This window comes from Anopheles stephensi, chromosome 2, assembly GCF_013141755.1.
Source record: "Anopheles stephensi strain Indian chromosome 2, UCI_ANSTEP_V1.0, whole genome shotgun sequence".
NCBI classification, from domain to species: domain Eukaryota; kingdom Metazoa; phylum Arthropoda; class Insecta; order Diptera; family Culicidae; genus Anopheles; species Anopheles stephensi.
The window spans coordinates 71,071,165-71,094,612 of NC_050202.1; the positions used below are offsets into that span (position 1 = coordinate 71,071,165).

Sequence of the window (23,448 nt, forward strand, 5' to 3'; positions counted from 1 at the left end):
ACATTATTAACTTCATAATTCTAATCTTTATTCTTTTGATGTGCCACTGAGGCAATATGTTACACGGAGGCCAGAAGCAAAGGTGATCAGGGATGTCTGCCAAAACGGGACGATTACAGAACGTGACAGTGGAAAGCGGACTCATGTCGGATGCAGGATAATTCCGTTCTTATACTAACGACAACAGCAGAGTGTAGAATTTAAGCTAGAGAAACACCAAAGAAACTAAAGACTTGAGGTTTAACAGGTATTTCTTGTTCAAAATTGATGTATGTTTATATGCTCTTAAGATAAAATGGACCGCGAATATTCTTCTTATCCAGCACAGGTGGTTCAGATAATACGGCGAATAACTACAATGTGCAAGAATTAATAAATAAGAAATAAAACTTCAAAAAGTTGCTCTGTATCATCAGTCTAATACATTATCCCACATAGGCAAGTATAAACCATTTCAATGATTGTACTTTAGTCTCGTTAATGTACAATTCTCATTGTACACTGTATGTGGCTGTTCCTATGTATCCTATTTTGAAAGTATTTTCTCTTCCATTTCAATTTTTCCTATTTCTTCCTAAAAGATGGAAAAAATATAAACCGGTTCCCCCAGGACATGATTTGCTGAAGAAAATCTTAGTAAGAATAATCACACGCATGTTATGTGCTAAATAGAAATGGAGAAAGGTATAACAACTTTGACCTGCCTCGTACAAGCTGCAAGCTGTCCTCCATAAACAAAACTGCGACATATGGAACGTATCGGCAACGTACCGTGGTCAAACGTCGTTATCTTATTCTGGCCGACAAAAATCTTCAAGAAGGGAAAGAATACCAGAGATGTGAATGCATGCGAGAGGAATTATTTTTCCGCCGTAAACTGTTTACGATGAGATATTAAATAGCAAAGGACGACCCTTGGTAGTATTTTGCCTTCTGGAGATGTCATGCCAACAAGCAGATCTTTCGTAGTTTTTCCAAAAAAATACATACATACATCATCACCAAAACATTCCCAATCCATGCGCTCAACCTTCTTCTCCATGTGAAACTATTAATGGATCGTAACTGTGAAAATGGCGTTTATCACATTCCACGCAAGCGACTAACTAATATTTATGTTTTACTTATCATTTGGTCATTTCAGCTACGAAGACGATGGTAAGAATAAGAGAAAAGGGCCTCAAGCGATTGAAGTCTATCTGCATTATGAGATCATCAAGGGTACAGATTTCTTTAAAGATATGTCTAAACTGGGAATAGTTTTCCTTGAAATTCGTCACTTTTTATATCTTTTAAAATTAACTCCTTAAAAATAAATCCAAATAATATATTTTTTCAAGTAGATATAAATTCAATAATTACTTCCTGTGTTCCGTAAAAAAATTTAATCTCAAGCTCAATTGAAATTTTTACAGGCAAAATGTCCTTCCTCACGAATACCTGATAACCCTTTCAAATTCTTACAATGTATCCCATACCCTTTTCAGTAATCCCATTTACCAGCTCAATTGGATAACTTTATAAAAGGGTTAACAATTCAAAGTCAAACAAACCAATATAAAGCGGGGGGGTACAATAAAAACTTCACCTAAGCAAAACAAAAAAACGCTGATGATTTTAAATCTTTGTTCCTCAAAATTAGATAAATAACGTGGTAAATGCAATTTACAAACCGCTCAGCAATAGGTTTTGTCTGCTACCCAGAACCAGCCACCTCCAGTCGCTGGCAACTCCCCGTAACAAGGTACTGGCACCATGTTTCATACATCAAACAAACATTCAATTTTCTTTTCATTGTTTGCAGAAAACATGTTTTACTTTTACCAATTTTCGTTTGCTTCGTCCGGTCTCTGGCGTTCGTTACATGGGGCGTTGGTAGGTATGTAAAGGGGTGGAGCGTGTTCCCTATTTTCCTCCCATCTAGGACGGACCACGTTGAGATAAAGGTACAATCGGACATTGTTTGTTATCAACATCATCATCGTGGCTCTCGCTGCCCGACAACAATGAACTCCAGGTCTTGCCGATTGAGACTTTTTTGTCTGTTGTTGCCGTGCTCAAAAGGGAGTTGCTACCCTCCTACCACACAACACACACACGTCTGTGCCAAGTTCACATTGTACTCGACGTACTCGATATTCATACAAGCTTCAGACATGCCAGGATGCCAGGCACACACAAAGGATGCTTTAAAATTACACCTTTAAACACTCCATTCTCTGTTACTCGGTGGGCCACCGTGGTGGCTTGGAAAGGCTAGCCAGTGTATGTTTCCCACTGTTTTCCCGCACTTTTTTTTTCTTTTGTCCCCTTCGCGGAAAAGAAAAATGACCCACACGAATGAAAACCAGTCCACCCTAGATAGCGAGGGAAAAATCGATTTCAATAAACATTCGATAAACTGTCGCTTCCTTCTGCCTCAAAACGCAACTCACATGCTGCACCGCGGCTTGCTTTCTCCTTTATCTATCTTTGATGATTCCTTTTGCACTTGCCGGATCCAATTGCGAACCCGGACACGAAAGCCGGAAAATTCATTCATTCCCATCCGTAAACGTCATTCCAGTCCAGTTCGACTCCTACTCCATCACCGCACGGAGAGACACACTCCCCACGGCTGGGTGACACACTCACGGACACACACCAGCGAACGTGAGTGATACGCGGGAGGCGGTCTATGTTGCCACGTTTGCGAAAGGACACTCGTAAGGATCGGACACGCGGCTCGCGAGACACATCACAACATCGTTCATAGTTATTTCATTTTCTTTCTCGTTTTTCTTTGTCTCCTCTCGTTATCAGGCGGTGGGAGGTGGGATTTCCCGCACCACTATCAGGTACGTGCACGGTCGCGTAAGGCTACCACATGCGAAATAATGCTGTCACGATGTACTCCCGGTCTAGCGTACACACGACGTACGCTGCCAGGATGTACCAAAACGCTGCAACAACAAGAAGCAGAAAAAAACCTACCGCTGAATTTCTCCCACACCCACGTACGCCTACAGATCGTGCACGGAAATGGTGTGAGTTTGCTGTCCACCCACCGTGCACGGAGGTAATTCGAATGGAGTGGAAAAACAAATAGGTAAGAACTTGTTTTCAAACAACATCGTCCGCATCGAAAGTGGTGAGCTAGGCGAGGAAAAAAGTAAAAACGATAAAAAAGGCAGCAGTAACGGCTACACACGATTTTCCCGCACGGTGAACCATTTTTCCGTCACCACCGTGTTGTGAACGAAGCTTGATGTTTTCTCGGTGTGGTAACAAAAAATCTGCTTACCTACATGGCTCCCGGGTGCCACATCGGGTTTTCACCGAAATTGAACACCATCATTCCTGAGCTGCACAGTACGGATCGCTCGCTGACTGAGGATGGCAGGCGACAATTCTTCAGGGACGCTCGGGAAGTGACAAAAACCGGTAGACACTATCATCGACAAAAAAATAGAGCGATGTCCTTAGCGCGGCCCGTAGTTGCACACTTCCGGCAACGCTCACTTTACGCTATTTACGCTCTATAAACATAAAGTTGGCAAGTATCATCAGCATACCGTAACATCAGGATCAGGACATTGCAACAATGACGAACCAGACAAAACATGCTTTAACACAATTTGTGTAAGTGTGAATGCAAAAAAACCCATGATAGTTTATAACAACTTCTTTAGAGGTAAAGTATTTTCGATTAACAAATCGTTATAGCTTTAACGAGCGCTCGAGGGCGCTACATTAAGACATTTTAAAACACCTGAAAAAATAAAAAATGCACTTTTTAAGCTAGGTATCGCAACGGATGACTGGATAGTGTACATATAATAAAAAAATTAGTTAAATAAATGCAGGAATAAAAAAGTTTCGTAAGTCATCATACAACGATTCGAACTATTTAATGGAACTTATGAATAATAAATGATTTTTTTTTTTCAAATAGACAGTGGAAAACTGCAAGCCCATTGTGGAACATTGCAACCATATAATGGAATTCAAACAATTATTGTTAAGATGGTTATGGATAGGATCCTGCTAATTGCCCCAAAAGCGGCACGAGAAATGATGGCAATATTTTTGACGATCGCCTCTAAGTTATAGATTTCCAACAAAACTCGAACCATTGAGCTATCTACAGCAGTAGGCAGCTATCTACAATATGTAGCAGTTTCATTTTCCATTTCCTTTAAAATTAAGTATTTTTTAATGTAAGCGTTATCTGTTCTTCGTATTGGCTTAACGATCTGCTTGGTCACGACGGCCATCTAATGGCTTTCAACACTTATTGCAACCACGTAGTTGGACAGTAAAGCCTTCACTACTGTGGAACGGTCCGGATGTTAACATGCTTATCCTCCCTCTGCCTCTCTCTCTTCTTGGCCTAACGAACGGGCTATTTCTGCCATTTTTAGACTTAATAATACCACGTAGTTGAATCGTTAGTCCTCACTACGGGAGAACGGTCGGGATGAAATTTGGATACGTCCTGCCGTATGAAGACTGGCGCCGTTGTCACCACTGTCACCGGGCAGCTCCAAAGACTTATCCTGCATTATTTATCTTCTTGTTGAAGTTGCTGATGTTCATGCCTTTCCTTTTTATTGAAAATATCTTAAAAGATTCGAATTAGATGATTGAAAATGCATAGAAAACTATGAAATACGATCTAACCATTAACGCTGGCTAATTGTGCTCAACAAAAAATGATTTAAAGCTCAACTTCATCGCTCATCATCGTTTTGCTTTATAGGCTTACCTATAAACGTTTATGAAACTGCACTCGCACGGTTGTACGGAGCATCAACATTTTAACTACTCCCCACAATTGTTATTGCATTCGAAAAGACATCAATATGCTGTCCAATTAAAACATCTTTAGCAACTTAAATACGAGCATTAAAAACGGTACGTGCATGCGTACACACAGCCGAGATCCATTTTCATGTGCACGCTTCTTTCACTGCCGAAGCAGAACAACATTGGAACGGATTTTCTCATTTTGTTGAAAGTGTAATTAAGGTACTATTTTTATTTCACAACACGAACCGAGTCGAGACGAACTGTAGTGTGCGCACACACACGTACACGACAAAATGGGGCCTTTCCATTGCGCACGACATTGCGTGCCCGTATAGTAAAACCAGAACTGATTCAATTAGAACAAGTCCTATAATTAATGTCTTTCCCGACGCCAAATCGACGCAGTGCGGGAGGAGCGGTTGGCAGCAGTAGTCGGCACCAGGAAACGCCGGTAATCATTACTATGTAGAGCGTTTGGAGCTTCATAAAGTGAAATTACGGCTTGCGGGCCCGTAACTCCGAACGGCAACACAAACAGCAAAAAAAACTGCAATCTGTCGGTATTAATGAGCATTATGCGAGTGGCGCATCCACAAGACTACACCAAATTCCTTTAACATCGGTCATCGGAACGGACACGTCCCTGTCCTCGTGTACCACTACTATTGCTTCATCCGAGCACCGACGCCATACATTCAGTATGATTAATTCTGGTCATCAGTAAAAGAGCGGGGAGAATTACACTTAATGGCTACTATGCAATCCACTATCCGACTGACCCTCTCCACCGCTACGACCACATAACCACCACCATCATGATGATCAGCATCATCCTGAACCCTCATGATTTGAAACGGGACGATGAGCAGCAGTTGCGTCCAAGATGCACGTAACCACCAATGCAGATTTAAGACTGCCATTAGAAATTAGGAAACCACCCGCTTTTGCAAGTAGGCCACAACTAGGATAAAATAAAACATATCTTTCAAATGTTCTCCCTCGCTTACGTCGCGTCCGCGTCGCATTCGTTTTATGCTGCCGGTGCGCGTTTTGCAATAAATTTCACTTTCGCAAAAACATACTGCGCCTCCGTCGCTGCTACACTTTTCACTCGGACCCCGGCACGCTAGAACACTGTGTCCGGGAATGAAAACAGATGAGACAGTTTTATGACCTCCGCCAGAACTGAAGCGTGACGAGCGTGGAATAAGAAGTTTCGCTCCCAAAGTCTCCACAGGTCTCGAGCTACTGAGCACGCCTTGATGACGATGATGATGATGGTTGTGGCTGTTGAAAGGAAGGAAAGTTTTATTAGTTGCAATAAAACCGTCAACCCCGCAGCAGTTGATATTCTTGTGGCAACCGGTTCAGGATACGGTACACACACGGAGTTTACTGCAGTGGCCAGGTTAATGAATTCGATTTCTTTTAAAAGGAAACTCGACGCTGCTCCCCAAAAAGTTTCTGACAGACGCGCACGCAATATGTTTCCAAGAACTCGTAAATTTCTACACGTGCCACGGTAAGGCACAGCAGTACGACTCCCTAGCATGCATTTCATCACTCGCATCGTCAGGATGCGAGCAAGGAACTGTTTTTCCCCACTGCTTAATGTTTGCTGCTGGTAGAATCCTTATCATTACCTTTCCTAAACCCCAATGTTCAGAGAAAACAATCAGAGTATGCGTTTTCTTAGAAGGTACCAACGCGTAAGGTCAATAGTTAAATTTTGGTCACCCACCTCTCATCAAATTAATCGACAAAGTGTTTGAATTATTTATGAGAGCGGCTATAAACGGTGGACTTTATGATTATAGCTTGTGCGGAAATTGTTTAACAGTCACCGATTGACGGAACCAGAAAATAATATTATGACAGTATTACGAGTATGCCACACTACCAACAACGACATCATGTTGGTAGTTTAAGGGTGCTGTAAAACATGCAAACCTACCTACGGCTGCAAATAAAACAATAATCTTACGAAACACATACGAAGTACTCTAGTAAAAAAGAGGCTTGAGTTGCTAAATTCAAAAGACTATTGCGCGTAAGGTGCCTCAGGGTACAAGCTTATTAAATAGGAAATCAAGAAAACTTTTAACATTTTCAAACATGCGTATCGTTACATTAGAAAGATCTTTACAAACGAATAACTATATTCTCGTGCTGCGACATGCTGACATTCCCGCGTTCTGAAACTTACTGCATTATGTTAAATCTGACCCGGCTGCAGAAATGTCACGCGCCAGGAAGCACAAAGTACCAATTTTGAAAACGTCACGTCAATCACGTTCAAGGAGTTTGGGGCAGATATTCTTCAACTCGACATTTTTCTGTTCAAGACTTCTTCACACGATAGCTGTGTGTCGGCGAAGAAAGCGAAAAGAAATTTGGGGCGTGAATTTTCCCATGCGCAACTAGTGCTACACTTTCCAACTCGATCGAACGTTCAAAACACACGTGTCAGTCGAAAGGGTACAGAGAAAGTAAACGAAATGTACGCTTATATTAACGCAAGCAACGAAAAAAAATACTCACATCTCCATCAATTGATCACACTGCTCGTTGCAAGAAACTTCAGAAACATCGTACTACCAAACACCCACTGGAAAAATAATTTATTTCCCCATAACGAAGCCTGTCACGGACAATGTGTTTCTTACCGATCAAGACCTTTTTTTGTTGCTTTGTCTCAAATGGAAAAAGGAAAAACGAAAAAAAATCGATCCTCTTTAGCATCAAAGCACAAGAAAAATCAAAGAAAGCGACATACAAACAAACAATTCCGTCAAAACAGTGTACCACAACAACAAAAAAACATTCTGTACACCAAAGCTGTTTATGTATCAAAGAGCACCAGACAAATGTGGGGGGGGGGGGCGGCCTAAAACTGTGGACAGTAAATTGACAAAACATGCAACCAACCGAAGCCTCATTGGCACGGCCCAGTTTTTCTTTCTCATTCGTCTTCCTCTCGCCACCGGCTCCAGCTCCCATTTTGATCGATAGTCGGCTATGAAGGGACATTCGTTTCTTAGGACTCAATCTACTTAAAAGTGGGTCCCAGAGAGTGGCAGCAATAGGGAGAAAAAAACCATGGTGGTAATAATGATGTGAAAAAATTTGCTTGGGTATGGAAAAATCTAACACTTCACAATTGGAAGGCTCCAGGGGAATGGAAGCAGAAAGTACGAGGGTAGAAGACTGCGACACTTTCATCTCTCTGTTTGGTTGATTGATATTTTCCCATCACTGCCTTTCTTTTGGAGGCGTTGCAGAGTTATTATGGTTTTTTTTTTGTGCGAGCGTGAAGTACTCCTCCAGGATCCCTATTATTACAAAATAAAGTGAAATTAATTCATAGACACGAACCGTTTTTCCGTTGGCAATACGGCCGTTCCAATCGAATAAAAAAAACTTCATCGTGTGATTTTTTTACCTGCTATATTTCAAAGAAAGTAAAACCATGCTAATGTAAGCAGGAAATGTTTTTCCTTCATGGTCCACCGTACATCAATTGAATATTTTGACAGGTTCATTAATCCGTTTTTAGCTAATTTGATATTCTTTTGTAATTGAAATTTTGCTTTTTTTAATACCTCAAATGTCTCAAGGAGTTGCATACATTAAGTAAAACAAATTTATAAAACATCTCTCTTACCGTTTACACAGATCCGCCATTTTGACATATTATTTTAAAGTCTATTTATTTTAAACATTTTAAACATAACATTTTAAAGTCTATTTATATATTATCAAACCATAAACTTCAACGCAACTCTTACGAATGTATGTTCTACTTTAAGAAGGAAATTTCTCACCGCAAATACACATCTACATTACCCTGTTGTTGTTGACTTCATTAGTATAATTAAATGATATGCCCACGAAAGTTAGACTACCAACTATGCAAAATAACATTCATAACTCTCCCGCTGTCACCACAATGAAGTCAGCGCCGTCAAAGTAATGGCTACAGAGCTACAGCATTAAACAGCTCTAATAATTACTTTGCAAATTAAGTTTTTTATTCGCGCCAAACAACATGGCACAGGGCATGCGATGATGATAGCAACACCAGCCCGCCGTAGTTCTCTCGCGATCCATCTCCTCATACCTCGCTGTACCGTTTACGGACCCTGCAAAACCCGTAACGGGAAGGAAAGTTTGGACAACACTTCGCCTTTTCATTTTTCGCGCGATTCAAAGGTCAGTTTCAACCCACCCAATTCAACTTGCTTCCAACTGTGCATTTGTCCTAAAGTGCATGAAACCGAAGCGTAAAGCAAAAACATTCAAAAAAAATCACAGCACATTTTAAATTCTACTACAAATCCGCTGCCAAACAATGGTCAACCTGACTACTGCTGACTGCCTGACCAGGAACCTGATTTCTCCCGCTGACGAACGTAATTATTTAATTAATTCCATCTGAAACCGAATCCTTGCCCAGTGTCCCTGGTATGGCAAATTTTATGGCAGCTGCCTGTGCCTGGTCCGCGCGTTGTAGTGCTGTCGCGAAGGATTTTGTCTGCAGCTCGACCACCCCAAACTTACGACAATAATGTACCAAACCCCGTGCGGCCACAGAGTTAAGCGTGACCATTCGGTTTGGAGTGCGGAGAAACTTTTGGCCAGGATTTTTTATTATGTTGTTTAACTGCATTAAAATCCTTTCCTTCCGAGTGTGTTGTTCCCCCGCCCTTGGCATCAGGATTGCTGGACAACGGACAAAATGAAGAGTTAACCGGTTTATGCTACCCAATGCCCAGTCACCCGGTACAGTTGAAGCTAATTTCGTAAAAATTGATTTAAAATTCATTAAAAACAAATTTTACTTAACATTCCCGCTGTGATCCATTAGTGGGCAGAAGCGTAAAACTCGACGAAGCAAGCATTGAGGTTATTTTTTTATTTATTGTGTAACAAAACTTAATTAATTGATTTTATTTAGTTTCTACCGAGCTCCAGTACTACAGACACATCATATTTAATTCTTTTCTGACATGATTTTTATTTTCCAACAAACTTTTTAATATATTTTTTTAATTTCCATCAACTGTGCTACCCAAGCAAAACAAAATAGTCACAATGAGCCTCATTCGAAAAACCAACGGAAAATGCATTAAATACCTCCATCGCACGGAAGGATCGTTAACAGGTTGGGTGTCATGGTTGTCGGTTTCCTCTTCCGCAATGCAACGGAAATACCGAATTTAAGTAGGCACATGCTGATGGAGAGCATTCTATACGCGTTTTAAAAATACTTGCTCATCAACTCACTCAACTCCTCTGCTGCTCTATACGCCAACAATTTTTGGACATCTACTTTAAAAAAAAAACAACTTCTCTCTGAGCTTCAATTTAAAGAATATGAACAACAAATTCATTTATAGAACAAAATGTGTTATTGAACTATTCTTTTTGTTATGTCTCTAATGCTTCTGAGTGCTTAAAATCATCACTAGCCGATGCAAACCATCGCTTAAATTGTTGTTTGAAAAATCTGTACGGTTTGACTCCTGCCTTTAAATTATTCAAATTATTCAGCGACTGCGTTTATCCAACTCTGTAAAATTTTCGTTCACAAAAAAAACTCACTATAACAAATCGTTTTACGGTGTGACCTGATGCGCTACACACCTATAAAACTACGATTAATTGCCCTGAATATGAACTCCATAAATGGGAGATTAAATGTCAAAACTCCTCCTTAAATAGGAAAACGTTTTAAATAAGACCTGTAAGAAGACTGTTTAGGTCAAACCATCAGTTAAAAGAAGTATTTTTCGTTGAAAAATAAAATCAAAAAGCAACTAAACGGTATTCATGATTACCGTCAAGAAAAACTAAGCAGGAAGTAACTGAACAAATAGCAAAAAGATACACGCTACAAGATAACAACCTTCAAATTGATTTCGCCAATTTTTTACCAAAAAATCTAATAAAAGCAAAAACAAACTAGAAAAACTGTTCTAAATTGAAACATTTCGTCAGAGTCCAACCCGCAAGTAGAACAAATGTTGCCTCCGTTGCTAACGTTTGCGTTCTTATTTCAACCGAACTCATCTCTACTACGATTCACAATACCAAAGCAATTTCAACCTTGTGTATTGCTGTGTGTGTTTTAGACTATTTTTTTTTTGTTCTCCACCCTATGCACACCAACTCTGGCCACAATTCAAATCACACGATCTCTTAATCAGACCCGACCTTTCATCCCTTTGCTCAACGATTAATGCTATCCATCATTCCACACCCGGGACTACTGTAATGGAATGTGAAGACAGCACGAAAGGACCAGACCAAATGGAAATGGAAAGCGAACACATTCCACCCACAACCGGTAGCAGCACACAGGTCGACGGAAACCGAACGCGCGTCAAATGGAATTTTCGCGGATTTTCCATTTTCTCATCAGACAAACGTAAACATCGGCGGTGGTGTCTATCCGAATAATCTGCCGGTTGGTTTTATTTCCCGGCTCTCGATGGCAAATTGGCCACGAAACAGGTCCTCCGCGTGGCCCGAGACGACTCATTCAATAACGAAAATCATCAAACTTTTTTCTCCTATTTAGTTTGAATTTTCGATTTAAGAAGACCGTTGCACGGTGGGTTTCGTTGGTTGTGGTTGATGGTAAAAAAATTAACAATTAAAACATAACGAATAATTGCATTAAACATACGTCTTGAAACAATCCAGTTTAATGCAAACTATTTAATGAGGAACTAAGGAAAGATTTTTGTTTAACTTTTAGACAGTACTACAAAAAAGTAAAACAGCAATTAATTTTTAAGTTTGTAATACTAATTCTTGCAATAAACTCGATGCTTCGTCCGATTCCATTTCCGTGTACATCATCTTTTTCAATGCCAGATACAATCTATACTTGATTCGCACCACTCCCAGAGGTGTCTGAACCAACATTTACCACTTATCGCATGTTTCTCGCTAGATTGCTCGGTTGGATTACGGGTCCAATCTAAATTCGTAAACACTGTATCATCATGCTACACAGCCCAAAGATAGAAAAAGAATCAACCCATCCGTAGTTAGTCACAGAAAATCGCCGAAACGAACGGTAAACTCGTTTCGGTTGTGGAATGTGTAGTTTAATTTTTAATCATGTGCATTTTCATTGCTTTTGCTGTACTCTCGATCCAAAGAAACCAAATTACCCAAACCGTAAGCATTAGTCATCCAATCAACACTGAAACAACGAAACAAAACCCGTCCAGAGCGGTTTATCACGGTGTGTCAAGCAACCGCTAGGCGTCTGTTAGCAAATATTTCGCGATCGAGAGATAGTATTCGTATCGCGCCTCTGTGTTGGGTGTTGGCGAAAAAATATTTGACTAAAAACACGGTCGCACAAATAAATTTACTGTCGCGTCGCAAGCGTAGCGACGAAATTCGATTCATATCTTCGGTGCTACTTTTTTGCCTGCCTTATCTTCAATCAAGAGAATACAACCATCTTAAGCAACAGACAGACTAAGCTCGGAAACGTTTCTGCTAGACCATGCCCCTGCTGTTACTACAACCCATTCATGAAGAGCTTGGCGGAAGGCTGGCTGAGCTTCGTTTTTTTTTCTTTTTTTTCGGTACCCTAAAATAAAGATTAGGCAAAAGATGCGTGCAAACAAACCAAAACGCAAACAACAGCCGAGACTGCATTACGATAATTACTCGGTAGGAACACATCTTCACCGGGAGTAATAATTTCAATAGACAAAATGTGCCTCAGCTTTAGTCTTTTGAATGTGTACGCCGCCCTCTTACCGGGATGGTTGGTATTGCGAAATAAAATGTATATTCAACAACATAAAACCTTCAGAAAGAAAACAACCCAAGCGTTCCCTTCTGTCTTGCCGTCATGCTTGCGGACAGGATGAGGGACTTCTGGATCGGGTGGCTTTTAACCAGTATCACCCTGTCCCGATTGGCATCGTGAGCGAGAGTGGTGGGCTTTTATGAAAATTCTTACAATTTGTACCCGCGTAGCAACGGCAAGGATGATGCATCCAGATCGCACGACTCGACTCGCGAAAAAATAAAACATAGTCACAATCTCCACCAGCGCTCACTCAACAGGGACGACATCTTCCTTTTCTCGACTGGCAAATATTGACGAATACGCGCGCGAGCGTTGTTTTTGAGTTTCGCCAGCAAATATTTGCTGACCCTGTAATCCTCATCCTCGTCGGGATATTCTTTCATATTTTTGCGACATTTTTCGGTGTGGCCGTATTTTTGGATTGAGTGAGTGTTGCAGCAGTCACTTCCCGTCATCCAGAGCGTTAAAAGCTATAGCGGCTTGTAAGAGCATTATAGCTTCGATGCTTGAGGGTTTTAGCAGATTCATATTGGTAGGTTTTCAGCATAGGACAGCAAAGGACAAGTGTCTACTCATGTAAACTTCATTTAGAACCCCGTGCTTTTGAAAAGTGTAGTATTCTGTAGCAAAACCGCTAAAACAAAACAAACGATCATGGCCTTTGCAAAGTTAGCGATGCTCATTCTATTCACTAAAACATGGTTAAAATTCAAACATTCGGCTCTTTTCAAATGTTTTCTTCTACTTCCGTGTCAAAGAATTTTCGAACATACTTCACCCCTAACCCGAACCATTCTATCAACGACTACCCTCTATCACTCACCTTCCAGTAACGCTCCTTCAAACACAAAATAAGCTGACTCTGCCGAAAACGATGCGCTGACAAACGATGCCAATGTTTGTTCATTAGACAGGGCCCGGTGTATTTTCTTTTAAAGAGGCATTGATGAGAAAATATTATTTGCTGACACAGGTCCTGCATGCGACCAACCGACACCGGGGCAGATGATGATGGCGGCCTGTCTTCATTATATGCGATGCGCTCCATCGATCCACCCCGCCAATCGGTTACGACGCCAAGGCACGGGAGAGTTTCACCGTTGTGCAAATATTTTGCCTTTTCTCACCGGGGACTGAAGCAGAACCTCGGGGTTGCACCGGGAAGTTTGCTTGCGCTGGCAAAACCACTCCAGAACTCCAGAGGTCGGTTTCTGTCTTTTCTTCGCCCGACCGAAACGAAATTGCTGTTTGCCAATGCCTACGGTACGAAATATTGTGGGAATTGAAACTGAATGGGCACAGAATTCCTAAACCTTCCTTCGCCGCTTTATGCCGATGCTGCCGCCGACTGGCTGAACGAAGCAGGCCGAAACCGTTCCAGCCACCATCAATCAGCGAAAGTGGTGTATGATGGCAGGTCGCTCTGAACGAAAAGCAGAAAGCAACGTGCCAAAGACCGAAAAGTTTGGCACTGCGAAATGGCGATAGGCAAACATACTTGTTGGGTAAAGAAGGTATACTTCATTTCGGACGTTTTTGCACAAACGTGACTTAAGGCTCTTGCTTACGAAGAGTAAGAATATGTATACGAATATGACAAAAACATACAAAATGTATGAACTGAACAGCTACACAGCGGACGACTTGTGATGCAACAAGGTACATTCAAATAAATTTACCACGAGTAAATTGAAGACGATGTACATGCTCGTGCTCCGTTCTTAATTGTATTAGCATTTTATATCTAAAATTTGCATTAACAAACAATTTAAATTACTCAAATGAAAAAATAAATACCAATCCGCCAAATCCGAAGCACACACAAACGCTAGATAACGATTTGCGAGATTCCTTTTGTGTGGAAGCAATTCCAAAGCAACCTTAAACCCCAACTGATGACCAACGGGCGCACTTCGGGAAGCAGAATGTACAATCGGTACCGGCTACTGCAAACCACACATCCAGTGGCATGCATCGCAAACAATACCAACAGCCAACCCTCATAATTCGACTACTTTATCATTCCACCCGCACACGTTCTCATTACACAGTCCTTCAATTAAACTTGCGGTCTACCACATAAATAAATCCTTTATGGAGCAATTATTTCCATCATCCTGCACCTGCCGCCATCACACTCCTCATCATCGTGAGATCGCCACGGCCACCATCAGCAGGATGAGCGTCAGGTTGGAAAATAAAAACTTCCACTCGCTCGGCTGCTCCGGCAGTAAACGGTGGAAAAACAAACATCTCTGAGCACATTCTGCGCAAACCTACATACCCGATACAAGAATGAACTTTACATTATCGCAATTGCAAACAAGCAAATGGGTAGGATTTTTTTTTGTTCATGTTTGGTTACTCTAGCTGTGCTGTATGCGTACATCTCCATTCCATAATCCAGCCATCTGCAATGGCCCGCTATTCAACTTCGACAACGATTCCAACTCTGGGCTGTCCAGCCTTATTTGCCTGGCCCGTCTGCTGGTCCGCTGGAAAGCTCATTACATAATTGTATCGTTACATTACGTACATTGGAATGAGCAATGGACATGGATGAATGTGAAGGTATAAAACAACCGGGAAGGTTTGGTCAAATTTTGGGCCTGTACAAGTTATGTTAATTATGGAAATATTTCTTTCCACAGTATGTCGATTACAGTTTGGGAAAATGCGAAGCACCGAAAACAACGTCCAGGCTGGATGGTCTCCTCCTCATCATAAACGTGATGGACGTGTTTCAATAATAAGTGTAATGCCACTCTCACCATTGTTTCTACCCCGTGAGTCTTATGATTTGTTGGAGCCAAAATATGGTTAGGCTTATCCAGAAACGTAAATGAACCAATAACCGTAAACTTTTAACTAGAAAAAGATTGGAGAAAGGTTTGATCGTTTGCTAAAAGGAAAGGAAAAGTTATTCCGAAGTAAAACTCTCCAAAGTCCGTGTTTCGTCATGAACTTTACTTCAACATTTTTTATGATGAAAGTTTGTACCTAAAATGTTGAATCATCAGACATAAGCTTCCACTCCAGTTTTGTTTTTCAGATTCACAATATTTCCTGTAGTATTACTACAACACAAAACCATTCTCATCATAACATTAATGCCAGCTCTTCCTGGCTGATGCCCAGTTAGCTATGTCCAATTCATTACACGACAAAGCCGATGTCTGTTACATCAAAATCTCCCGGGAAATTCCAGCAAAACCACTTTAACGCTATTGCAAATGGAACAACTAAAAACCTGCTCCAATGCGCTATCCAACTGTAAGTATATAACCAATTATTTTCTGAGTCTTATCCGTCGGTCTTAAACCCATGGAACCGGCTGACATAAAATCGATTCGTCAATCAAATTACAACTAACGTTTGCTAAAGACTTCAACTTATTGTTATCCAAAACGATGATGGACTATCGGTAGGGGGTTGTAGAGTTTGGATGCCAGATGCTCCAGAGGCAACAATGATGCCTGTCAAACTTATCATACGTGTATGATGTACACGACCGATAGAAACATCAGTCGAAGAACGTAATCCAATTTCGTGCAGGCCTTTGGGCTGAATAAAATATTCATATCTAATTCATTTTTATGGACGTCTGCACAAATCGATGACTTGCAGATATCTTTGCTCCATTTTTCGATTCCATTCAAACAGATTGAAGCAAGTTATGCGATTTGGTAGAATATAACAACAAATAAATTTCAACTTGCTCAATTTCTCAGCCGCCTTTTCTAGTAAGACTTATTCATTATTTTATAATACACGTTGTTGTGTATGTACAACCTTAACCGGGTTCAATACAGCTATTCCAAAACCTATGAATAGCTTAGCTTTCACATAACATAACACACTACGAACTGTATTGCTAGAAATGCAAATATGAATATGCATCATGACACATCGGATTTTACGGCGATGAACTCGGGTTGTGTTCCTTGCCTTCCTTCGCTACCTTATGAATGGCAGGGCTTCAGAACTTAGTCACTCATCCGCAGTCAGGTCGTGTCCGCGTTAGCCTTCCAGTATAATCCGTTCCGGAACCGAACGTATCGCTAACATTGTGGTTACTTGCACACTCACCCCACAGGCTGCCCCATAGTTTGACCCGCATGTCGGATTAAGAAAATAACCAAAGTAACACAAAAACTCATAATATTCAGGGCATTCTGTAGCCAAAACATAAGCATACCCGCTGCCGGTCAGCCATGGGGCTCAGGAAAAGCCGCACGCGACAACGCTAAAAAAAAGTCTTCACCATACGGACGTGCTCCATTTCATTACAACTCTAGCAGCGGTTTTCAGCGTGTTGCACACTCGGGAGGAAGAATGCAACAGCTGCTCTACAAACGGTCACGTAACCGTCCCTAGCCCTCTTACGCAACAACCCGGCCGGTCAACGAGCTTTCCGGGCTGTCGGCCATTCGCTTAAAAAGCTTCCAGCGTGTACAGCCACGCGACAGTACAAACGAATAATGGCAACCAACGGTACCGTCTTGCGGTTCCGTGCACTCTACGTACCAGCCGTGCTGTGGCTGCTAGCGCTAGGCACTCTTGCCCACCTGACAGGGTCATCCGGTGCCGCGCTGGGCAAGGCAAACAAATCGAGCCAGGATCCGTCTGCCTATCGCTCCTACCACTTTGTGCTGCTGGTCAAGTCCAACGATCCGAATAAAACGAACGTCACGGCAGGCAATGTAAGCGAGGAACTTGTGATAATGCCCGCCGACGCCGAGCTGCTGGAAAAGCCTACCGGCGGTGCGTTCGAGCTCAAACCACAACCCTTGCCAGGACATATCACGTCCAGGCTCGTGAAAAAGTACCACTCCAACAACAAGGCATCCACCGGCATGCAGTTGAAACAGATTTCACCTGCTAGCATTTCTAAACAGTTGAAAAATGCCAGTACGCTCATTTCCACGGCAGAACCTTCGATCCTGCTGCACGCTGCCCCCCACGGGAGCGCAAGCAAAAAGCAACGCTTTCCCAAGAAGGCCACGCCGGCGGTGGCTAAATCGAAACAACTCAAGGACAAAGTGACCATCCACCGATTGGAAGCAAAAGCGGGAACGAATCTTCGCCAGCTGTCGCTTGCCGATGTGGATTTGGCCCCGTACGAGCTGGTCGCAACCTCCAAAAGCCTTCACGGCCAATCGCGAACGGTACGCAAAACGCCCCAAAAAGTGGCGACAGATGAACAGCAGCAGCAGCCGCAGCAACCACGCTACGAAGTGATTGGAACGTTCCGAGATGCGCACGTGCCGCGTGAGAGGACACGGCGCCAGTCAACCACCGAACAGGAGAACAGTTCGTCCTAGAACACGATACGCTAACCTGAAGTAATAGTTGTATTAATTAGCCGTACATCGAGCTGTTTACACAAGCCCGGGTTGGTGGACACTATAATGGATTCGTTTGTAGGTTTAATTGTAATGGAGGTACGAGATTTGCTAACAAGCGGTTGGCTGTCGCGGTTTTTGGAAAATTAATAGTTATTCCGAAACCCGTTCCAATATCCTTCACCGACCTTTCATGGAGCATTGCAGCAATTACTTCGATGAAAGCGCAACAATAAATATTTATTTTAATTTATTCAAACGAATTCAAATGAGTAGCAATAATTGTCAAAATTTTTAATTAAATCTTTGTTTTTTCCTGCGACTATGTTTAAAAATCGTTCACGATTGCTATTTATACGCAATAGCCAGTACACAACTATTCACATGTTCATCACATGTACCTAAAATCAATCAAACAAAATATTCATTCCATGTCGGAGTCATTGTAGCGAGAAAATCCGATTTCCCAGTAGCATCGGCAAGACCATTTGGGGTTTGATTGTTCAGTTGAAAAAACAACTCTTCACAGCCATGTTCACACCCTCCAAAAGCACTGCTCGATACGATTGCAAACAGTGTTGCTGATTTTCAAGCATTAAATTGATGAGAACTCAAACTGCCTCCAAACCCTATCCTTGCCCCAGGTCCGAGAGATGCAACAATTATTGCTAATTCTAAAGAGCCAGAACGATTGTGTGCATAATAATGAATGCGATAGAATGCAATAGAAGCAGCACGAGAAAGAGATACCGAGAGCAAGGTAAGTAAACATCACTCGGCTATGTTTTGCATAGACAGTAACGAACTCGGTACACGTGGGTACGGTGCGATTTGAAAAGATCCGCTTTACCAACCCATCCACAACACTCCACCAATGCCCCATTATCAAGCCGACCCTGAGCAAACAAGTCAAAAATAATAAAACCTCCATCGATGGACAGCCGATGAGCACCGGACATGGCGCGTACGGCGTGCAAACGTGTCCGAGGTTCTACGTACATCGACACGTTTACGCAGCAGAAACGAACGTTGCAAAAATCCGATTATGGGCAACAGATTAATCATGTAATAATCAGCACCCAGCGTGCTCAAAACGAGACACCCCAGCATTTTGGTGCGCAAAAGGTGGAAACGGTTGATTTGATTCGACATCAAATACAGGGCCCCACCGCTCATCAAACCCGCCGTCCTGTCCCATCATTAAAGCTGCCTGCGTCCAACCCAGTACGGACTGAAATTAGTACTGCTCATCGAGCTTCGGCTTCTAGTTGCAACAATGCATAGCGCCATTTTGCACTCACAAATGCGCCGGCACCATTATCCTGATTATCCTTTCTCCTGGTGTGCTCTCCCTTGCCGTCCGACCACCGTCCATCATTTTCCCTCAATTTGCCTGCGTTGATAATGGCGATAGCGGTGACCTAACAAGGTTCCAGGAGAATGGTAAGACTAGGAGGTAGCTCATATGCCGATGGTGGAGAGGTGCAGGGGAAAACTGCTACAACGAGGCATAAATACTAATATTTGCGTGCAACTCTGCGTTGAGGAGGGTTGCTCGACAAGCAGACAATGCAGACGGTGGAAAATTGTTTTGCCAGATATTTTCAATCTGGGCGAAAAATGGACGTTGTTTTGCGAAAATAATTTGATTGGAAGCTGCAATAGGATGAGAAAGATCAACAAATTCTTACGAGATAGGAATTGTTTTTGTAGGATATTTTAGTTTATGATTATATTAAAAGATTAATAAATTTAGAGTAATATATTACAATTGAACGTAGTTCAAGCCTGATACATCAATACATAAATCTACCCTGTTACTTACTTACTTACTATTCTATACGACAAATTACTCTAAAATCTAACCTTCTTTAATTGATTACCAACAATCTGGTTGCTAATGTTTTGTCCCCACCACCCATCCTCAATGAAACATTTAATTTCCCGCATCTCTATATTTATATCATGACCTTTAATAAAACGTTCCATTTCGGCAACAATTGATAGCGAATCTCCGGAAGATTCATTCGAGGTAGGCAACGTTCTAAGCACGGTTAGCTTCTTCCTCTCATAAATAAATAAACAATCGAGAGCAGAAGGTGCCTTCGGGCAAAAATATGACAATCTGTTCCCGGTCACGATACTCTCCCGCGCCCCACGGTTACTACGATCGGCTGTTTATAGGAAACACCACGGAAGGATGGACCATGGAAGGAGTCACCGACCGGTTACGTTTTCCTAACCTGTTGAACATAGTCGATTCTTCCTGAAGGATGAGGTTTTCGCACGCCCGAAAGAAACTGGACCACAGAACGCTACCTGCAATTCTGAAACTCATTCGCAACATCCGTCGCTCCTTTTTCCCGATTTCGGATGGACTGCGCGCGGTGCCATAGCGTCCAATGATCCTAATCAATCACCGAACTCCCCGGACCCCGTGCCGTTCTGGAATGTATGCCGAATGCCGTGCGGAAGGTTAAACGGAGCCAGACACTGGATGCGACCGTAAACGAAGTGAACAACAAAAAACACACACACACACCATTGCCACCAATAGAAGTAGTTGACCGTGGTTGGGTTCGGTCCCAGCACTGGAGACCGGTAAGGGAATTGAATGTTCGCGAATTGCCACACTAACATTCCCGTGGAATGCGCCATAAATTGTCTGCGATGCTGACAGTTGTGTCCGGGCTAGCGTGACGATTGTTACCTCAAGTCAAGAGCAACGCAGATCAGGTTACTGATTCCAGGTGAGGGTGCAGACATCAGGACCAACGGCAAAGGCACGGAGGACTAAGCAACCTTTGGAATCACAGAACGGTAATAAAACGGAAGAAAGTGATGCTCGCGAACAGTCCTGGCGTTCTTCGTCCACTTCGAACGCTGTCCAGATTTCGCATCAACCACATCCTGTAACTTCCTGTTCCCTTGTGAATTAAGCGCTGTCCCCGGGGCTAGCTAGCCACTTTCCGCTAATTTGCTATGACTCTAAATACCCAAAGGACCACAAATATTTGAACGACTCGACCCATCGGAAGAAGGATGGCTTTAAGTGAACGAATGTAAAAACAATCCAACAATACGGCACTTACCTTCTACCGCACTCAGGAGTACACGGTTTCCCGAACATACTTGCTCAAAGCGGTGGATGCTGCTCGTGATGTAACACCACGCACATTATTGATTCCTGGAAAAATCAATCAAAGAATAATGAATTAGAGTTATAAAAATGAATAGTTTGCGTAAAATCCAACAAGCAACACTCACCTACAATATCACTTTCAGTGGGTTCAGCTCCTGTCTCACAATTCAGTTCTTGTTTCATACACTGTGTACTTAATCACCACTCAGTTCCGACCACTGTAAAATGTTTCACTGTACTGTTTCGTCCGCGGAATATTGGCACTGACTTTATGTTCATTGTCCTTCAAAGGTTGCTAGGATTTCCTCACCAAAAACTATGCACATCACACATCACTCTTCCTGTTTACAATTGTCGATGAAGGCTGCCAGTGTGTGATCGACACGGATAATCCGTTTGCCAGTGTGTTATCGATCACAGCCGGATAATCGAGATGCGAGTTGAAAAATCCGTTTATTCTGTCAATCGTAGCGGTAAAAGGACGCAAGTTACTTAAAGTTTTCCTGTTACAACAAAATTGAGGAAATCTTTACATCAAGCGAAGATTCAATAATTCATTTGAAGTGTTTAATATAAAAAATTATATTATAAGCCGACTTGTAGATCACTCTATTGCCTTTAGGGGATTGTACTGATGATACGCTGATTGGTAGAACGTCTCTGAAAGAACAATAAAAGTTCGGTTTTAGTAGATTTGTAAAAGATAACATTTTCAGATCCAAATTTTTCCTATCTTTTTTGTTCGATATCTCGTCAAGTCAATTACATATTTCGGTTCGATTAGCTTTTGGTCTCTTATCCACAAAAGTGCTCCTAAATCAATAAAAATCTATGTGTGTAGCTAGATAACAAATCTTCAACTCCACCGAAAGCTAAAGAAACATTTATTTAGTTTATCAGGAAACTCCACACCTCTTTCTAGCGCATGCACCACGCCACACAAAATAGCGTCTTTTTCGAACTGATAGTAGCAAACCTTTCGACGCAGAACAATCGACTGAGATGTGGTTAAAATACGCAAAGAAATATTGCAAGAATCATTTGTTTGAACGCTGTGGTTTGTTTCTTTTATTTTATCTACCATCGAAAACACCAACCCAACCAGCGCCGAATCCACCGTGGCTGCCAGTTCAACAACACACATACAAGTTGGATCAAACCCACAATGGTACGAAAGTGAGTAAATATTTAGATTTACCGAAACCACTCGAACTGCAACTTGAAATTGCATTTCGATATCCATTGCTGCACTTATCGCACGCTTTATCGAAAAGCAAACCCGAATCCTGCTCTTGCCATGCATGCAACCCATGTGTCCTGCGCAAACAGCAAACTACTGCACAGCCATGCGGCCGATGTCGATAGAGAACAGTTTTCATCCGATCGTTTCCCATCACATCGCTCTCCACCACCGTTCACCACGCTTGATGTTTGTTTAATTTCACATCCCATCGGTTCCGCACCGGGACGATTCTGAATGCTCGGTACGATGCCATGCCATTCCACTTAAAAGTCGGCAACTGCAGGCACACAGGAGTTTTCGTATCGATTTCATTTTTAAAATTTCAGAACATTCTTCCCGACATCAAACAGCACGTGTACCGTACGGAACAAGTATACGGCATCGTGGCCTTCGGGTAAACAATGGAAGGTTCACTTCCGCCAGTTATGCATGATGCTGGAAACAATTCATTTTCTTGTCATTTCAATTAAACAATCGTTATGATAGTTTCGAACATTGCTTATCTTACAATTGTAGGGAAAATAAATGGTCGATTTGGTCGAGGTTTTTTATTGCTTGGTAATTTTTTCCGTCCATCCAAGAAAAATTACAGCAGAGATTCAAAAACTGTGATAGAAACTATTGTTACTTTGTTCTGTATTTTGAGAAAATTATTCTAAATAAGTTGTATTCCCAATTTTTTTTAAATTTAATTTACATTCCTTGCTCTATTTATTACGAATTATCTAAAATTTTACTTATATCATACCTTGCCAACAATTGCAAACAATTAAATATTTATCGTTCTCAAACAACCGTTTTAATTTCATTCCGGTTCGCCCTTGTCTGGCTTTTCCAGGAAGTCCCACCACCACTACGAATGCGGCACAAAGTAGCTGCCATAGTTTTTCGCCCACCTCCGGGACAAAACACACATGCAACAGCAATTTCCATTTTTTCTACTTCACACACACGATGGATTAGCTGCCATCATTTCGAACATCCACTCCCGGACGGGTAATTTAAATGGCTGCCTGTCCAGAGCAAACGAGCAAAACGGGTGCCAAAACCAATGTCAGGCAACGCCATGCCTTCCCAGCTAAAA

General features: G+C 42.0%; 1 protein-coding gene across 1 annotated transcript in view; it reads right to left on the minus strand.

Annotated features, from left to right (window-relative positions):
* Positions 1-21,730, minus strand: part of LOC118504626 (protein winged eye) — a 263,745-nt gene extending 242,015 nt beyond the window's left edge. Inside the window, exons 1-2 of the mRNA XM_036039334.1 lie at positions 21,247-21,730; positions 21,072-21,166 (exon numbers count right to left, since the gene is read on the minus strand). The gene's annotated coding sequence lies outside the window, so the exon portion shown is untranslated. The remainder of the gene's footprint in view (positions 1-21,071; positions 21,167-21,246) is intronic.
* Positions 21,731-23,448: the final 1,718 nt, after the last annotated feature.